We start from the raw sequence: 16,048 nt of genomic DNA, 5'->3' as shown, positions 1-16,048 counted from the left end.
ACACACAGTATCTCATCCAATGGTTCATTCCAAGAATGCTTAACAACAGCCAGGGCTGGTCTAGGGCCCAAGCCAGGAGCCAGGAACTCATTCTGAGTCTCCCATGTGTCTGGCTGGGACCCAGTCTCTTAAGCCATCACCACTGCTTCTCAGGGTCTACATTAGCAGGAAGCTGGAATCAGGAGCAGGACTGGATATTGAACCCAGGAACTGTAAGATGTAGGAGCCTTAACCTGCATTTTAAATGCAAGGTCAAATGCCCATCCCAAGCTGCTCTCTTGATAGAAATAGGAGGAGATGTGGAAATGCATTATCTACATCACTATAGAAAACAATGAAAAATATTTCATAAATAAAATTTATTAATAATAGCTAGAAAAGGTCTCATGAAAGCTTTTTTCCTGAAAAATAGGTATTTGTTTTAGTTTCCTTAGATCATTTCTCTCTCTCTTGTTTTTGAGCTTCTACATAGAAAAGACCTGAAAACTTGAGGTACTTATTCAAATCTATCATTTTTTTTCCAGTTTGGCAAAGACATCATTGTTCCTTGGTTTTAATACAAGGGAAAATGAAGGTGGGAGTGGAATTTGTATTAGATACTTGGAATTTTTCTTTCTCTCCACCCTCAACATCTAAAATATGCATGGGATTTGGAAAACAAATTAGAAATTGGATCTTTCACAAATATTTAAAAAATGCATTTCTAAATGACACAGAGTTGTGATTGCTAAATAGTGCTGTCTCATTTAGGGACTTAGGTTGCAAAGTTGTAGGTAAGAGTCTTTTTCTCTTGAGTTTTGACTTCCTAAAGAATGAGAGTCTTTTGAAAGTTAACATTAAAAATCCACTTTGCTAGTATAGTTTGCTAATATAAACTAATAATAGCATAAACTCATAGTATATTAATTTTATAGATTTTATTTAGTTAGTTTTGGGTGTGGGACATCTGCTATGGGAATAGGGAATAATTAGAATAGGAAGTAGTTTTGCTTCTTTGTGTTTCATTGTTCCCAAACTCTGGGTTAATAGGAACACGGAGATCATACATGCAATGCAAACTATGATTAGTTCTCTCAGACATTAATCTTGAAACAAAAGAGAAAAAAATGGGGCAGAACAACTCTTCCCCGCCTCCCGCCTCCAAAAAAAGCACTTTACAAAAGGCACAGCTTTGGCCATGCAACCTGTGTCTATCTCTGCTCGCTCTGGTATATACGCGTAGCATATTCCCTCCCATACATGTGGCTCTCATAGATCTTTGTGGAGCAAATGAGTAAAGCGAGAAATTGGGCTTATAACCAATCATTCACTGATTTTAACTGTGAGCTGAAATCATGCATGTGCGTGGATCACCATTGTGAGCTGCCATCACCTTCATTTTCTAAAAATCTTTCTCTGTCCTCACTTTGATTGGCTGTATTGACAGAGAAAGACTCTCTGACACTCAGAACCAGAGCTTCCCAGAGAAGCACACGTGTTACAGTGATGCAAGATGGAAATAATTACAGATGGAGTTTTAATTGTGTCAGTGGCACCCATCCCTCCCCCCCCTGCCCCTCCACTTAATCCCATGTAATTATATTATTATACTCCAGTTATTTAAGCAGGATAAACAATAATTGCTGGAAAACGAAGAGTTTTAATTTGAAGAAAGGAATTACTGACTGGATGGGTGGGAGATGTACAGATGTGTTTGGTAATTCTTTCTGTATAGCTGTTTGTTTAGCAATACAGGAAGAGACTTAAACTTTGCCTGCCAATGTTTGATGCTAGATTTTTATCAAAGGAAGGGTCCTATCACTTTTCAAGTGTGTTTGGTTAGAGATTTGTTTAAGTGAAAACATAAGCTAGCAAGCGGCAGTCTTACTTTTGGAGAGTGAGTTCCCTCATAAAAGCTTTTGTCTCAGGCTCCAATGCACAGAGAGAAAAAAAATCATATTGGAATTATTTTTTTCTTTCTGCTTTGGGGAGTGCATCAAACGTGACCAACATAGTGAATTCAGACCACCTGTGAGTCTCCAAATTGCTTTTCCTGAATCTATGTTGAATTAAATAACAACAGTTGATTATAGCATTTAAAGCAAATCAAGGAATATTCAGATGAACCAGTGGATAAACACATTTAATAGCAGTATGGACTTCGCTCTCATTGCAGATGCATTATTATCCAATGAACCCCTTCTTCTTTCATGTTGTAAAGCTTTCCAGATTTCAGGAAGCCAGGGCAGCTGTATTTTTTTAAACCTTCGCCTGGGATCCAGAAACACCATTTCCTGAAGGAAATGAAGATCTGTTAATTTACAGTATTTGTAAGTGATGGTTAAACTCCTTTTGGAAAACATCAGAAATCCACCTGGTGATAGGAAGCTCTCCTGCCAGATAAAATGGAATGGTCTCCATTAACCAAAGGAGCAGCTTGGATGTGAGAGCCCCACAGAGCAGGTGCTGCTGAAACTCTGATTCCAGCGTGCAGAGGCTCTAAGGGGATTTCGCTGGCCTCAGGGTAGAGCACTATTAATATAGCGACTCAGCAGTGTCTATGTTGCTTGCTTTGTCTTGAAGGATGTGCCCACGTAAAATTCCTGGGCTCAAGGAAATGCAAGCTGACAAGGCTTAAATGGAACTGTGATTGATAGAAGAGGCAGCAACTGCCAGAAAAATCTTCTTTAATCATAGACAGTGCAACTATTTCTATCTGGATAGCTGTTGTCCATGGGACTGAAGAGAGCTTAAATGTGTGCAAGAGATGGTTCAGAGAGCAAAGAGCTCTCTTCCAATTTTTATGAGTTTGAATAGTTCCAAAAACTTATGCACTCATTTGGTCAGAGTTTAAGTACCAGCAGATTTTCTTTGTACAAATTTCTATTTATGGTACTCTTCAACAGCCATTTGGTGACTTTTCAGAGCCATATTGTACAGAGCATGGCAGGAGTTTATTACTGTATTTCACTGAGAAGAGTGACATATAATTATAGAGTTTTGGGGAAAATCAATATGAATCCATGAACTTGACCGAAAGGGTGAATCACTGAACCTGGAATTGTGTGGTTGGTATCAGGCTAACTGAGAGCCTCTTCTCGTGGCCACTTTTCATTGCCTAACCCAATGGCGTCTCGGCTTGGCAATCTCTTCCTCTCATTAGGGTGGCCACCATACCATAGCAGCCTTTTTCTCCCCAAATAACCCTGGGACAAAGGAGCTAACACAGCCATAAACCCTGGCCAAGTACAACAGCATGAGGCTCCATCGGTTCTAAAGAAGAGCATCCCAGGGACCCTCAGTGCCCTGTGCCCTGGCCATCATAACAATGGGATTTTCAGTCTTGCTCAACACTGTGGAGTTAAGTATCTCTTATGATAATTTTCCTTTCTCTAGTGGTTAGGGGGTCTACTGCTCATAAAACAAACCTTCCTGTCAACTATATTTTGCCTAAATCTGACCATCTACTGTCTCTGATGTGATAACCAGGCTGCCAGACTGAGGTTAGAGAGCTGGGTTATTTGAGGACTATGTCGCCAACGTCTTCCAGCACAGTGTCTAGCTCAGTACTCCTGGGGTGCATTTGGAGGTCCTAATGAAGAAGAATCTTCAATATTTCCTCTTTCTTTATCAAACTCCTAGGGAGCCTTTTTGCAGCTCAAGCCTTTGGCTGTCACTTGAGTGATTGCCCAAGAAATGTGGACTCATAGCATTGTGCAGAAAATAACAGCAGCTTCTGAAATGGGCTGCCTAGCTCCATCACCATACTGCAGGAAGGATGGGAGGCACCTGTGGCATTTTTATCCTCAAACGTTTTTGGCAATAAGAACTGCAACCGAAGCACTATGAATGTTTTCAAGAAAAACAGTGAAAGTAGATTATTACAATTAGTTCTTCCAATTATATATTCAAGTAAAGTAAAAAAGTATGTGAAGATTTCCTTATCTATTCACTGACCTGTGTCTTTCCACTTTACTTTCAAATAGAACTTGTTTAGCTTACAAATGGAAGTGAATTTTGCACTGATGAGCTGCTCTGCATTTAGGAGATGGAGGCAGCTCCTGACCTTTCTATCTTGCTTCCTTATCTGTTGGTGTTGGCAGTACCTTTTCTTCCAAACTGCATTCCCAGAATGGATCAGCAAAACAAATGCACTTTGTGGAGGGCATTGGCTCTTTGTGGCTGAGATAAATATGTATCAACTAAAAGTTAAGTTTTATTTTCCTTTATGAATGAATTCCCAGAGAATTGCCATTGTGGAAAGAACTGAACGTTCCAATACAACTGGAAGAAATTCCCCTAAAGGATTACAATTTGAAGCCTCTGTACATTGAGTCAGTGTTGTCAAATAGGCCTTTCTTGCACCCAAAGGGTTTGAGAGTTGCCGCCAGTCTGCCTTCTAAACTGTAGGCCCCATTGGAGCACAGCAGAGGGGAAGGACCCTGATCTGTCAGTCATTACTTGTTTGATGCACAGATGGGAACTGTGAGATTTGGATGGGCGTGGTGAGGGCAGGGGCAGAAAGCAGTATAGCAGGATATGGAAAATTTTTGCATTGCTATTCCTGTTGCACTTTTGTAGCCCTTGTGTCTCTTAATTCCCATAACCAGTGTCTATTAAGACTGAAGAAAGATTGGACTCTTACTCAATTGGGAGGAAAGATTACCCTATGAGATTCACAAATATACCTAGTCAATGGGACCATAACTTTTTGAAGTCAGTATTCAGAAGACAGCATGGGGATAGCTGGTATGAAGTGCATTTTGAGTGTTGATTGCTTTATCCTTATACTAACTAATAAGTTAATGTGCCATATATCCTGTAACTTTTCCGGAATGGTGAACAAACAGAGATATGTGTTGAGTAAGTTTTGGAAGACAATAACACGAGCCCTTAGGCAATTAGCAGGAATGTAAAGGAATAAACCACATGTTTATGATTAAACTAGTGAAAGCCCACATGTAAATCTAATTGGTAACACTTTAAACAAAGATGAGGGGTACAGTCCTTAATGTTTTTCTTGATCTTTCAAAGTTTCTCTGAAAATGGAAAATAGTTTCAGAAATTCAACTACCATGAGAGGAAAAAAAGAATGGCTGCAGGGTGTGTAATGTGTTTCTGAGTTAAAGATTCTGATGTGGATTATTGTAATAGGAACATCAGAGATCAATTTGAAGGTTAAATTTACTTATTTCATTTCAAGAGATGCAAGTGTTTCCGGAGAAGACTACAGGGACTTTGGGTAAACTGGGCTAACTACTGATAGTGCTTCTTTTGTAGGGTCACCATTCATGTCTGTATCTGGGAATAAGACAACTCTTGGGCAGAAAAATGCCATTTTTATTGTTAATGCAGTGATGTCAATCCAGACTGGATGACTATGATTCATAGAGTCTTCAAGGAAAACCAAATATTCTTTTTTAATAAAGTAATGGAGTGGGGAATGGCCCATCTGCTCTTGAAATCTGTTTTTCATAATATGGAACATATGTTAATCTCTACATCTTTTATTAAACTGAGGGAAAATTCTTGTTGAGTGGATTAGTTCTAGAGCCTGAAAATGTAGAACAATGGGAAAGAGAATATGGAGACAAATGCCTGTTTGTCTCACCTACTTACTTGTGGAGCACAGCTTTCCAAACTTGGCTGTGACCCTTAGCAGGGTGATGAAATCAAACTCATGGGATGTGACTAGCAGTTAAAAAAATTAAATGGAGTTGAAACTATCAGAGTTCACTGATTATAGTCATGTAAGTGCTAAGTCTGTCCTGAGAACTTTCGTATCTGTTCCCTGAGGGTGTGTGCATTCACACTGGCGGAGGCAGTCATGACGCACCTGTCCAGTGTTTCTTCTAGAGCTTCAGCTTGGTTGGCTAGACCAGAACACTCACATCCCTCATTGGACAGAGCAGGCTGACTGCTCCAGGTTGAAGTCTGTTGTTCAGAATTTACATTATATATCTGCAGGTTATCAGTTATGTTTTGGATTTATTAGATTTGTGCCACTTGGGCAATTACAATATTTGAAAAAATGACATCAGAGCAGAAAGAATATGAGTAAACTGTGCTACAGAAATTAGGAAGGTGAGAGAATGAATTGGTGGCTTGGGTGTAGCAGGAACTCCATAAATATGTGTGGAATAAATTTACTGAATGAGTAGAGGGGGATAAAATAGCGAGGCAGAACATTTAATTTTGCAATGTAAACATTGTTTAAGATGTGCTGTATAATTTGGGGTGCTTACGTATTTGAATTAGTATAAAATTGTCCTTTACCACAATAATTGAATTCTGAACTTGACAACTTATTTTGTGTTTATCGGTTGTCCCAGAGGAGGTATAAAAGTGGAACTACTACTATGAGAAAACAGTTGCATACAATAAACTCATTACTACTAAAGTCTCCTTCTCCATCTTGTTAGTCTTTAGAAATGCAGATGATTGAAAATGGCTTGTGTGGGAAAATCAGAAACACCCTAAAAAGGGTGATTATTTGAAATTATTTTTTAACCCAAAGAAATCCAGAGATTCTACCTCGTGTACCCTGTTGCATTTTCAACTCCTGAGTATTCTTCCTTCCTCTTGGAATCTCTCCTTCCAAAATGAGTGTGGGTTCAGGAATAGTTGAGGATTGGCCTAGTGTTGCCAGTACTTAACATTTCGTTTATCATCTCAGAGGAAAGAGGAAGCATTTTAAATTTGGGCAGAATGGACACCTTGCCATTCACGGATCTGTAGTTCTTGGTTTCAAACCATCGCCCTGGTGTTGGATACATTACAGCACTCAGTTAAACCTCTATCATCCAGGTAGCTCTCTACAGGCCTACTTCAAAGGTTTATGGAAAAATGAAATTAAAAGATTTGTTTATTTTGGTGTCAAAAATTTGAAATCCATGCATAATTTTTTGTAAGACACACTTTCCATGAATTTTTGAATACCTTCTCATTTATGTGTTCAATTCTTGCATGATTTCCTTTTCTCATGGTCATTCCAACTGTTTAGCTAAGCACCTGCCTGTCTCCTGCACCTAGCTTTCACTGAGCCTCTCAGGCTGGGAAGCCTGTACTGGCTTAGACTTGCTTCTCAAGCGAGACTTCACTGGCCACTTTGCTGCTCCGGAGCCCTAGGGCCTGCTTTCTGCTTTTTCTTTCTTCTTTTCTTCTCAAGATCAAACAATCCAGCCCCTGCTTGGCTCTTCGTTTAGGCCCAAGCTCTGCTGCTTTGAGCCTCCAATGCAGAAAGAACTGAAAAAAAGGCAAAAGCGTGTTTTTGCCACTATGGCAACCACTGCCTGTTACTTCTTAGCTTCCTTTTGAAGTGACTTCCTGGTTGAGAAGGTTTATTTGCATAAAGTTGTGGATTAGCTTGGCTGAATGCTTTTCACTGGCTTGGCCTTGCTTCCTTTCACAGGCCTTCAGCACAGCTGTTTGGTCCATGGTTTCTCCAGTACAGACGTGGAACATTTCCCCGCCTAGGGCCCCGGGAGCATTTCAGTGTTGCTGGACCTCCGTAGCTCCCTGGATGAGATGGCCCATCAGCTTGTTTTGCATTCCCAGTTTGAAAACATCTTTTGGTAGCACATGGGTGACAAATTGGCTGCCAATCTAAAACAGTATTATCCTCAAAAGGACGGACTTACAGCATGTGCTAATTCACTTTGGGATGTTGCAAAAGTGAACATTCTCTACCCCTCCTAACAATGGTTGTTCTACAAACAGCTTTCAGGACCTGCTTTAATTCCCACTCTCTTTTTTTTTTTTAATTTTTATTTAACAAATATAAATTTCCAAAGTACAGCTTATGGATTACAGTGGCTTTCCCCCACCCCCAACTTTCCTCCCCCCTGCAACCCTCCCAACTCCCGCTCCCTCTCCCATTCCATTCACATCAAGATTCATTTTCAATTATCTTATATCCCACTCTTAATACAGGGGAAGATGTACAGACGATCAGGAAGGAAAGCGCATGAGTGGTTCCTAATGACATGATGAGAAAATTTGAGGCGATTTCTTTGGCATAGTCACAGCCCTAAAACACACAAAGACTCTGAGAGCATATAAGTTTTGAATCTCTTGGGTAACTTCTGTACTGAGTGGACTTCTTATATGACTTTAAATACCTTCAGGGTCTGGAAAGCTGCCTTCTTTTAGGGGATCCCTGTCCAGTTTTGCAATCTCCTGGTTAGGCAGCTCTTTCTGATTAAGCCTGAATTTCTTTCTTCCCTTTTTTTTTTTAAAAGATTGATTTATTTGTTTGAAAGTCAGATTTACAAAGAGAAAGATAGAGACAGAGAGAGAGAGAGAAAGAGAGAGAGAGATAGCAGAGAGAGAGAAACTGTGTGTGTGAGAGAGAGATCTTCCTTTTACTGGTTCACTCCCCAGATGGCCTCAATAGCAGGGGCTGGGCCAGGCTGAAGCCCAGGGCCAGGAGCTCCTTCCAGGTCTCCCACATGGGTATCAGGGTCCCAAGCACTTGGCCTATCTTCTGCAGGTCATTAGTAGGGAGCTGTATTGGAAGTAGAGCAGCTGGTACCTGAACTGGTACTCATATGGGATGCCAGCATTGCAGGTGGTAGCTTTACCCACTTTATCTTACACAGACCCTAAGTCTGAGTCTCTGAGGTTTGTCATTGTATCAGCTTATTACTGGTTTTTTCCATCAACTTAAATTCCCTGGGCAGTATGCAAACATTTGCATTTGCTTTTGTGCAGTAGAAGAGACAATGGAAAGGAAGGCTGGGCCCAGGTGAAACCATGGCTGCCAGCATCCATGAGACAGATGAAATGGCAATTTGTTGACTCTTGCACAAAATATTTAATGTCTGGTAACTTAAGGGGCCTGGTGCTGGATATTGAAGACTTTGAGATAATTGGTGTTTTCCTGGCTTCAGGAGCTTACAGTCTATCCGTAGAGGGAGTATACACACACACACACACACATATAATCTATATTTGAAGCTTACTTTATGCCCATCCCAAATTCCATTCTATTTTCCTATTTTGAAGTAACTTCTAGCCTGAATTTGGTTTTTATGATTTCCAGCACTGTTTTATATTTTAGCTACATTAATGTGTATCCATAAACTATGTATAATATTGTTTTGTGTGTTTCTGAGCTCTATAGAAATAGTAACACACTGATTATATCATTTTGCAACTCACTTTCTGTGCCTTTGAGATTTTCTTGTTATTCTAGTTTATAATTTTTGCTATTGATTGTTATTGTATGAACAAGCCATTATTTATTCATATTGTCTTCGGTTAATAAAAACTTAGGGTACTTCAGTTAGTTATTGCTGCATACCTTGCTTGAGCAGTTTTGCACAGCTTCTTGTGCAAGAATTTCTCTAGTTATGTTTGTGTGATTGTTGAGTCACAATCTGTATTAACTTTAGCCTTTATAGGTTTTGATCCGTTGTTCCTCAAAGTGATTGTACCAACTTACTCTCTTGCAGTACTGTATTTGAGTTTCAGTTCCCCAAGTCCCCACTAACACTGGGTTTTATCAGATGTTTCAGTACTTGCCTTTGTGACATTCTCACAGCTCCCTGAACCTGTGTCTTCTTGTGGCCCTCGTTTAATGCCCTTACCAGACTGTAGACTCTGAGAGCGGGACTGAAGCTTGTTTATGGACTGTTCTACCCCCAGAGGCTACCTAAATCCAATTCCTCCTTTCTTTTCTCCTGAAAGACCAGTTTCAGATGCCAGGTCTCCAACCAAGCCTTTCTTGATTCCCCAGAATCCGCTGACTCATCTTTCTTTGGAGACCTCTGTTGTTGTAAGACTTTTTGTGTCTCTCTCGTATAGCCTAGTCCTCATGCCTTCCACCTCAGTGCATACTTTTCTGTTGCTGATCCTTGAGGGTAGAGAAGGTCTCACTCATCTGGCAGTACCCACAGTACCAGTGCCTTGTCTGTTTTAGGTGCTTGATAAATATTTGTGATAACTATTTAGGTGCTTGATAAATACTTCCGTGCTGGGTATGTTCTGGAGAACCACTTACACTCCTCCTACTTGATGATTTTCAATGGGGCTGCTGACGCGAAGGACCTGCACGCGTTGCAGGCTGGTGATAGGTGGCCAGGTGGTGCCCTGGAAGGAAAGCAACAAACAAGGACTTTTCACCCCATACCTGCTCCATGCTGGGATTGTTAGTCCTCTTCATCTTATTATCTTATTATTATCTTATTATCTACCTGTCTGTCTTTCTGCGTATCTGTCCATCTGTCCATCCATCCATCCATCCATCCATCCATCATCTTTCTACATACCAACTTCCCCACCCACCTACCTACTGATCTGTCACTCTCTCTTATTCCTTTTGTGTGATTTTTGTATATGTCCTTTTTGCTCTTTTGGGATGCTCGTCTTACTTGTTTCATATGATGTCTTTTGTATTAAAGATATTATACTGCTTTGTATTGTTAAAGGGTTTGTTATTGAAAGCTTGTTTCTTAGAATGAACTTCAGGCCTGAGCAACTGCGGCAAACCGTGTTTCTGGAAGGAACGCTCCTCGCTTTTCTACCCTTCTGCTCCTCTTCTTTCTCTCCTCTCCCAGCCTTCTCCCTGGGACCCACTCCCTCCAACACTCAAGTTCTTCTCATCCTACACATTGAAGCTTAAATATCCCATTCAGGCTTCCCTGCAACCTTGTACAATACAACCCCCTGCTAGCTGTGCACTCTAACAACTCCCCTCCCGTTATTCTCTTCCATGGTTGCCCTCATGCCCCCTCCCTGGCCCTCACCACCATGTGCAAGTACATGCCCATTTAATGTTTCTCTGCACTACTACAATGTAAGTCCCTTAAGAGCTTGGATAAAATCTGGTAAAAAAGGAAATCAGTAATTAAACACCCAAGTGGTTCTCTTTGATGACAATTTTATTAGATTAAGCTAAGATTTAATTTCTATTTTATCAGTGGTACAGAAAATATTTAAAGATGTCCACTTGTGTTCTGAAAACAATTTATACGTTTGCTAATGGGAATTAATAAGAATGGGGCATTTCCAAACGGGTGGGTGATCGAGAGAGAGAGAGAAATGAGCATCTGGGAGCAGCACAGTGCATAGTTGGGATTAGGTGCTGCCAGCTGTTCGTTCTGTGCCACCCCCCTGCTGGTGTGCTTCCCCATGGAGACTGTAGAAAACTGCACCCTCTGCTGAATGTGTAGGGTAGGGTAGTGTACTACTGGCAGGCACGTGGTACAGCTACTCCTAAAGGAGAAAGCAGAGATGCACCAAGGCAGGGCACGCACGTTTCTTAGTAAGCTATTTTCTGGAAAGGTCTTGTGAATCTGATCTGATTATAGCACTATTTTCAACACATGGCCCGTAGTTTTTAAGGGCAGTCCCAAGCTCAGTGGTGAGAAAAGGGAGATCGAAATCCTGAGCTGCTCTGATTGTACATGAAATAAAGAAATGTATACCTGGGGTTTTTACATGTTTGTGTGTGTGTGTGTGTGCGCACAAAGAGGCCAAAGTTAATGAAAGTTTGCTGCTTTGATTGGTGGAGTTACTGGCTTGAGTGCCCTAGAGACTGCTGTAAGATGTCCTGCGTTTCTCTGTGGGTTTGACTATTGTGCATACTTACACGTAGCTGATTGTCTAAAATGCAGTTTTCCCAGTTCAGAGAGGAAAAAATAGCTGTCTATTCTGAAAGATGAAAAAAAACAGGCTACTATCATTGATGGTGTTTAAGAATAATCAGCTGAGAACATGGCTTTAGGTAAAAGGATGATTTGATTTGTCATTTAATGTACCCAATAATATTGTGAGCAGATTCTGGTTGACCACTTCTGGGTGTGTTCCCCATAATCGTGAGAGGAGAGGGGTGAGCCAGGAGTGATGAGGGTGGAACCAGCCACAGGCGGAGAGGGTGGGACTCCTTGGATGGGGTGGAGAGGGACACTGATTGGACTGATTCTTGTAACTGAGGAAGGTTTCTTTTTTGGGGGGGAGTGGCAATGGGACACTGCTTTAGTCCTGCTGTGTATAAGGTCACCTACAGGTGATCTTTTACTGTTTCTTCAGATCAGCTCCTAAAATTTTGGCTTGCTCTCTCAATTATTTCCAATTCTTTGGCATCATCTATTTAGAGGTCTGCTAGGTTGACTTCATGCACTGCTTGAAATGATTTACACAAACAGCTGTACTAGAAACCTGCTCACAAGGACCTGACTCGGCACTCACCTTCATTGAATGCTTTGAGCCTGGTGAGTTATTTGAGCCCCAAGTTGTTACTGTGGTGGTTGGTCTGTTCTCAGGAAGCACTGTCTGGGTTCAAACAGGATAGCCAAGTGGAAGTACCTTCTGACTTGATGGTAGCACACAGACCATTGCTTGCGCCTTTGAAAAAAAATAATTTAATTTCTTATCTAGTTAGTTTGCATTTTAACATCATCAGCTCCTAGATCTGAGATACACTTTTTTTTTTGTCTCTGTGGGTCCATAGAATACCCATGGAACAGCTAGATCAATATCTTTGATTTGGTCTATTTGAGTTTATAAAACTTATGACTCAGTGGCAGCATGAGCTTTAAATAGCCATTTTTTGGAAACACGGTTAGGTTTGTTTTTCTCATCCAGTTTATATTTTAGATTTAGGTCAACTATTGTTTTAGGGCTCATACTATTCACGGGGAAATTGAATGATCCAGTACTTTTCAGAAACCTGTACCATTCCTTGATGCCAGTTTCTTTGGTTTTCTTATTATATCTGATATTTTGTTGTGGTCATGTTTTCTTTCCCAAAAGAGAAACCACAAATTCCCCAGATGTAACAAGTAACATGCCTTGTCTTAAGAAACTTAACAGAAAACATTGCTTTTTATTAGATTGACCTAGCATTGAACCAATACTGTATGTCCTTGACCAGTGTTGTAGTTCTGTGAGAGATACACCATGGCAGAAGCAGAGAGTAGATACTGCCTTTATCAATTATTTGTTGCTATATAATACACTGTCTGCTCTAGTTACTATGCCTGCTTAACAATAACAATGACATCAAATGTTCGATGTCTTTGGCCCAATATTTGCAAAAAGACTTTCAGCAATCTAGCTTTTTTTTTAAGAAAAGATTTACTTATTTATATGAGTTATACAGAGTTATACAGTTATACAGAGAGAAGGAGAGGCAGAGAGAGAGAGAGGGGTCTCCCATCTACTGGTTCACTCCCCAAGTGACTGCAACGGCGGAGCTGTGCTGATCTGAAGCCAGGAGCCAGGCACTTCTTCCCAGTCTCCCACTTGGGTGCAGGGATCCAACGACTTGGGCCATGTTCTACAGCTTTCCCAGGCTATAACAGAGAGCTGTACTGGAAGTGGAACAGCCGGGACTCAAACCGGCACCCATAAGGGATGCCAGCACCACAGGCGGCAGCTTTACCGGCTACACCACAGCGCCAGACCCTCAGCATTCTAGCTTTAAGTCACTTTCTCAGTCTTGGCTCCCACTTTGTCCTTCCCTGTAGCCAAGCTGAACTTCACACTGCCTTTACATATGTGTTCAGTATTTTTCCCACCTCTACTCTATCCCTTAGTACCTCTGAAGGTCTATTTAAAATTTGATTTAATATCAACTTTATAAATATTTATTAGTTGTCTGCTATTCCTAAAGCTCCATTTTCTTGCCTTTCTCTATAGTTCCCCATTTCAAAATGCTTCATCCATTAATCCACTGTTCTCTTTATATTCTAGTACTATTCTTATCTATCTATTTAGCATTTATTTATTTATATTTATTTTTGAAAGATAGAGAGAGAGAGAGACTATTCCATCTGCTAGTTCACTACTCAATGCCTCTAAGAGTCAGAGCTGGGCCTGGCTAAAATCAGGAACTAAGGACTCAACCCAGGTCTCCCATGTGGGTGACAGGGATCCAAGTACTAGGCAGCACCTGCTGCCTACTGGGGTGCGCATTATCAGGAAGCTGGAATCAGAAGCAAAGCCAGGACTGGAACCAAACACTCCAACGTGGGAGGCAGGTGTCCCAAGCAAAGTCTTAACCACTATGCCAAATGCACACCATTATGTTTTCTTCCTTTTAAAGGTTTATTTTTATTTATTTGAAAGGCAGAGTTACAGAGAGAGCGGGGAGAAAGAGAGAGAGAGAGGTCTTCCATCTGCTGGTTCACTCCCCAAATAGCCGTAACAGCCAGGGCTAGGCCAGACTGAAGTCATGAGCCAGGAGCTTCTTCCAGGTCTCCCACATGAGTGCAGGGACCCAAGCACTTGGGCTGTCCTCCGTTGTTTTCCCAGGCACATTAGCAGGGAGCAGGATCAGAAGTGGAGCAGCTAAGATTTGAACTGGCAGCTGTATGGGATGCCTGTGCTGCAGATGGCAGCCTATCCCACTATACAGTGATGCTGTCCTCTTATGTTCTTATTTTAATGCCTCATTAAACTGTAAGATCACTGAGGACAAAGATGGCATTTTAAGGATTTTGTAAGCTCCCCACTGGTGTCTGAGAATGACTTTTACTAATCACTCTTGGCTGCTCTGCATATCTTTGCTGAATTCACGTATAGAACTCTTCACAGATGCAGCATCATGTGGTTCTTTAGAAGAAATGGAAGTCAAAGACCTAGACTCAGCTCAGATTCTGTAGCCTCTGCCAGGGTTAGGGATATGCACTCTCAAGCCTCACGGACAGCCTATGCTCTAACTCAGCCTCAGTACCTGGAAGCTGTAGGTTTGGGGTGAGCTATTTAATCTACCTGCGTTACTGCTTTCTCCCCTATGAAATATAAAAATATACCCAGTTGCCTCATAGTACTATGAGGGATCAAATGAGCTATTTATGTAAAGTGCTCACAACACTGCCTGGGATATATACAGTGCTCAATAAATGTTAGTTCTTATTAATATAACATCACCTCTCAAACCAATGATATGTAAGAATCCATCCAGTTAAAATCTGTATACTTCCCTGAGTAGTGAGGGTAAAAACCTCAGATCCATAATCGTAGCCTGAGTCTCCAGAAAACAAATGTCTATACCTGTGAAACAAAGTAATCAAACTTATTGTGACTAGAATAGCATCAGTATGAATGTAGGAGCAAAATGAAATCGACAATTCAGAAGTAAAAGTGTTTAAGACAGCTTCCCTCAGTTGAGACCCATATATCCAATAAACCCAACAGACTGGCTATGTGATACCTGTTGTAGAGAACATACATGCATTTTTTTCCTGTGTCAGTGTAAGAATTCTCTGGTTATTGAGGTTTGACTTGCCCAGTTCCCAAGTGAAACTGGCCTTTGTGCCCTCAAGTGATAGGGACTGCTGATTGTCCTCCTCTTTTGTGGCGACGGAATAGTGCCCTTGCCCTTGCAAATCAGCCCCTGTGTTGTGACGAAGCCCAGGCTGCAGGGAGAGGTAGAGGCAACGTGTGGTTGACAGTCCTACTGAGATCTCAGCTGGCCCCCAACTTGAACCACACAAAGCCACTTTAGGTCGTTCCAGCCTGCAACCTTTGAGCTGACCCAGCTGATGTGAGTGCAGCAGAGACAAGCTAACCCTGGAGAGCTATGACATTTCTGCTAAGACTGTGTGGGGTGGGGAGGTGGGGGAAGGTGGGTAAAGGACAGTATTAGAGTAGTGTACCTCAGTGGTTTGAGTTTGTGTGAATTTGCCTGCCTTTTTAAGGCATGCTGAGTTTCTCTCCATAGTTTATCCTATGCAGGTTGCTCTCTGAGCCTCATTGTCATTAGTTATCCCATGGGGATAATAACACTGACCTCATAGAGTTATTATCAGTGACAGGTCAGGAGAACACGAGTGACTGGAGATCCTGCTGGGAATGAAAAGTAAATTCAGTACAGTAGGGGTAGGGTCCCAGCCCAGGTGAAGAGATGGCAGGGGAGCAGATCCTGCCGCTAGGAGGCCTTTTGCTAACAAGCGCCACAGCAGAGGCTGCACAGTGTGGGATGCAGGTGATATTCGAGGTGAGTTAGAAATGCAATGGAAGAGCCTCCCACTTGCAAAGAAGGAGAGTCCAAGAACTAAGTTCCTTTAAGAGTTGAAGTTGCCATAGATTTGTCCATTACTTAAATACATTTTGAGCACTT

General features: G+C 41.4%; 1 protein-coding gene and 1 pseudogene across 6 annotated transcripts in view; one reads left to right on the top strand and one right to left on the bottom strand.

Moving 5' to 3' along the window:
- The window catches only part of LIMCH1 (LIM and calponin homology domains 1), a 346,004-nt gene that overhangs the window by 86,818 nt on the left and 243,138 nt on the right, over positions 1–16,048 (top strand). The gene's annotated exons all lie outside the window — the stretch shown is intronic.
- LOC133775452 (glyceraldehyde-3-phosphate dehydrogenase-like) overlaps positions 1–16,048 on the bottom strand; it is a 56,948-nt pseudogene that overhangs the window by 13,980 nt on the left and 26,920 nt on the right.

The sequence above is a fragment of the Lepus europaeus genome, chromosome 16 (assembly GCF_033115175.1).
Source record: "Lepus europaeus isolate LE1 chromosome 16, mLepTim1.pri, whole genome shotgun sequence".
NCBI lineage: Eukaryota > Metazoa > Chordata > Mammalia > Lagomorpha > Leporidae > Lepus > Lepus europaeus.
The sequence above is the reverse complement of the archived record's forward strand: the minus strand, read 5'-3'. Positions and strand labels throughout refer to the sequence as shown.